The sequence below is a fragment of the Crocodylus porosus genome, unplaced genomic scaffold, assembly GCF_001723895.1.
Source record: "Crocodylus porosus isolate Cpor-Errol unplaced genomic scaffold, CroPor_comp1, whole genome shotgun sequence".
Taxonomy (NCBI): domain Eukaryota; kingdom Metazoa; phylum Chordata; order Crocodylia; family Crocodylidae; genus Crocodylus; species Crocodylus porosus.
In genome coordinates, this window is record NW_017728907.1 from 62424055 (window position 1) to 62428265 (window position 4211).

The 4211-nt window shown below is 40.5% G+C and overlaps 1 protein-coding gene across 1 annotated transcript in view; it reads right to left on the reverse strand.

The window, feature by feature from the left end:
• The window catches only part of GNG12 (G protein subunit gamma 12), a 46880-nt gene extending 44844 nt beyond the window's left edge, over nucleotides 1-2036 (reverse strand). Inside the window, exon 1 of the mRNA XM_019531601.1 lies at nucleotides 1918-2036. The gene's annotated coding sequence lies outside the window, so the exon portion shown is untranslated. The remainder of the gene's footprint in view (nucleotides 1-1917) is intronic.
• Nucleotides 2037-4211: the final 2175 nt, after the last annotated feature.

Below are 4211 nucleotides of genomic sequence, written 5' to 3' on the forward strand. Positions count from 1 at the left end.
GGGTTGGACTTGATGATCTTCTGAGGTCCCTTCCAGCCCTAATGTCTATGAAATCTATGAAACCACTGATTTAAATGGGAAATTAGGGTAAATCACAAATTCATCACCAGTACTAGCAGAAGTGTTAGGAACTGGGAGAGCCACTGAAGCTTTTGGAAAAAATAATAAGGACCCTTTGCCAGGGGACACGGGAAAGCTGGTGCACAGCCCTGGCTCAGTTTGGTTTCCAACAAACTAATGTAATTAGCTAATGACTGACACCTCCTGTTATGCATGAAATGTAAAACAAGTTTCTAGCATATAAAAAAGTAGATGTACAACTGGTATAATAACTAGGGACCTACTGAAATCAAGGAGGCCAGCCGCCATTTTCACACAATCATTGCAGCACAGGGCCCCCATGCCTCTGATTGGCTGTGGGCCCCTGGTGGTTCTGCCTCTCACTGCTGCTTGGCCAAGAGAGCTGTCCATCATGCAGCCCTGCTCCTCTTTGCTGATTCCTCACAATGGGCTGTAAGTCCAGGCCACAGAAGCCATGAGGACAACAGGCTCCCACTGGGGAACCAGCATTTTATTTTCAGTAAGGTTTTTTGTTGTTGTTGTTGTTTTAATTATTTCATGGATTTCAGGGACAATGCCCAATTCTTTGGTTTCTGCAAAATCCATGCACTCATAAATTGAGCAGCCCCTCATAATAGCAATTAAAATAAAAATACAGAGGTATTTAGGCTCACTCCTCCTGCTGACATTTTTAAATGCAAAATGGCACCATATAAAAAGGAAGACACCAACTATTTCTCTTCACGAAATCTTTTCCTCAGCAAGGCAGGTCTGAGACTTAATAGTCTGTACCTGTGAGAGCAAGATCTGTTTTAAAGCAAGCGCAATATCCCACATTTTACGACTCTGATACCTAACCGTGAAAATGAATGCTGTTCTCTGTAAAGCATGTAGGTGAATTAGGATGATGAAAACAAGGTAGAAAGGGGACATATAACAATACAGAGATGCTGAAACTCTCTAGAGAGACCCTGTCTCCAATACTGGAATATACGTTTTCGGAGCTCCCCAAACTCTCTCTCTGAAGGAAGGAGTTATCATTCCCAGTCACCAATGCAAACCTTGAAGCTTCCTGAAATCTTGCAATTCTCTGGATTCTTGTGATTATAACCTCTAGGTACAATGTGGCCCCATAATCAACAAGACAAAAACAAAAAAACAACAAATCTCAACGGTTCAGTATAAAGACATGCAGAACTCTGAATGGAAATGATCAAAACAAGTGTAAAAAAAAGAAAGAAAAAGAAATTAGCTTGCTAAATTGTACCAACTCACCATGCTTTGCATCTCAGACTCATATTTTTAATAGCGAGCCAAGTTTAGTCTTCCCTTAAATATATGCAATGACTGCGCTGGATAAAATAAAAACCTTGTATGATATTTTTGCCTTAGATAACTGTACAATTTTTAACTCTAGTTACCGTTTACTCGCAGTGAAAATTGTCAAGGAAAAAAGGTTATATATACATTTACCTATATGGACAGTGTTAAACAGTCTTTGGAGACAGCAAGAATAACAAAGAGAAGTAATACACATCTGCTTCCTGCCATCTGTGGTGAACAAAGGAAATCTCTAAAGTCTGAATGTGTGAAAAATGAGTTCTGTTACAAATAAATGGCCGTTTTCCACCCCAAAAACATAAACATTCAAAATCCCTGACTAATCAAGTCCCTGGCACTTTAACCAGAGATTAAAAGGCATTATTAATACAATGGTGATACATAAATCAGTGCAAAAGTCCCATGCAAAGTATTTTTAAAAGCATGCAAAGTTTTTGTATTGAGAAACCGCACTCTACGAGTAATAAAACCATTCTGGGGATAGGTAATGGCATGGTAAAACTGACACCAGCACACCTTGTCTCTTACAATGGCCTCACAGCTGCTCCTCTGCTACAGTCCCAAGACTTGGTACTCCAGGATTTGGGAGATGGGGAGAAGCAGAGAAGGCACTGCTTTCCTGATGCTCATCTTCTGCTCACCCTGTGGCTGTTTAAAAAAAGAGTAAATGCTGCTTCAAACCACGCTACTTAAATGGGCTACTCTGTGGCTGCTTTAAGAAGATTTTGGAGGAGCTACCTAATAATGTGAGCTACAGGAAGATGAGCCAGCAAAGGAGTTAGGTAAAAGCAGCCAGGGGGCTTAGCCAAACTACTGCCAGTGGAGCAGATTCAAGGAAATTCCTGAAGTTTCTCCCCCTTTTTCACCCTTCAGGACAGATCTACCTGGCCGACGGTCCCTTCATACACGGAAGCAAAACAAATGGTTGACGTCTAGAATGTTAAAGAGGCAGACAAATATGCATATTAAAGTATGCTTCTATGAAGTCCTTGTCTTCAGACTTGATGCAAGAACATGGACAAAAAATGAACATGGCTAATAATGGCTGTCTACACATGACAGCTATCCTAGAATAAGATGGGGTATGAATTTAAAGTAGAATAGCTTTGTATGTAGATTAGTTCCAAGAGCCCTTACAGAGAAAAGACAGGTGGTTAGGTTAGGCCAAATCCCCATCAAGGCAACAATTCTGAGACTCAAATTCACCTCTGGTAAAAGCAGATGCTATTGCAGTGATGCAAGCGATGCTGTTCTTGGTTATGGCAGTTTTGAATTGGGTCTTGTGATTCCAACTTGCTTTGGACAAGGAGGGCATTAAGCACCTAGACAGAGTTCAGATCTTATACAGGGCTCTGCTCAACCTTATTCAGCAGTGGCAGGAAACTAAGAATTGAGTTATACCACCACAGATACTTATATAAATATTTAGTGAGTTATAATGTTAATATTAAAAAAAAAAAAAAAGCATTTCAAACATCCTTTAGAATTACTAACCACCGACACCATTGTGGGGATGAGGCTGCTTGCATTCTCAGTGTGTGCTGCTATACAATTGCAAGTGTAAAAGGCTCAGCTGGCTGATGTAAAAGTCAGAGAATCTGCTTTTCTGCATGCAAGCACTGGAAATCAGGATTATTCAAAGCCACTATAAAAGTTCAGCTCCCATATTTAAATCATTTTCCTGACTGTTCACTTAACTATGAAACCAACCTAAACATTTGTATAGAACTAGGACTCACTGCACAACGTGCAGGAAAGACCGATTCTTCATAATCTACTCATAACAGCAAGGCAGGTTCTCACACTTTTACTGTGCATCACTGATAAATAAGCAGGTGTCTCTTTAAAAAAAAAAAAAGGAATCTCAAGTATAATTAAGGATTCTCCTTTATCACCGGTGACAGCAGGATGAGACAACATAATCAACAGGACTGAGCAAGTGCTTAATAAACAGCAGTCAAACATTAACCCTAGTTTTGCCACCAGTTTATTGTGTAACCATAAGCAAGACATGTAATTTCTCCATGTCCCAAATTCCTGCTATGTAAAAAAGTTGATATGATTTCTTTAACCATAGTCCTTCCTATCCGATCGGGTGGTATCTCAAGTCTGAACGTTATTCAGAATGGTCAAAGCTGTTTAGGTGTCAAACCATGCTGTGAGCTTGAAACCAAGAATCTGTGTCTTGCACTTTGCACTCACTTTCTCATAAAATTTGAAAAAGAAAAGACCACCACCACTCATTTTTAACTCCCTCAGAAAAATCTATTATCTTGTAAACGATGTAACAAATGTCGATATAACATAATGAATGAGAGAATAAATGGTATGGAGTTTTCTGCAGAAGGAAAACTGCATTCAACTAAGAAACCCTGCTACCCTGACTATATAAGCAGGCAAATTTAGAGTGGCTGATTTTTGTACAGACTGTCAAAACTACATACTAAGTTACAGAATCCTGGAGTTGCAGGACAGAAGAAACAAAGAGGTCACACAGTCCAGTGGGGGCCAACCTTTCCGGCAGGTGTGCCACAAAGTAGTCCCACACCCTGCTCAAGTGCCACTCTGATTCATTTCCCCAATTAGCTTTCCGCTCCCTGCCCAAGCTACTGCATATCACACACACAGGCTACCTGTGACGCAGGTTGGCCACCCCTGTTAGTCTACCTTCCTGCTACCCAGCAAGATCAGCTCTACCAGAACCATACCTAGAAGATATTTGGTCCAGCCTGCTCTTAAAATCTGCAGTAATGAAGCCTGCGAAACTTTATTTCCAGTGTTTTACTATCTTCACAGCTGGAAGTTTTTCC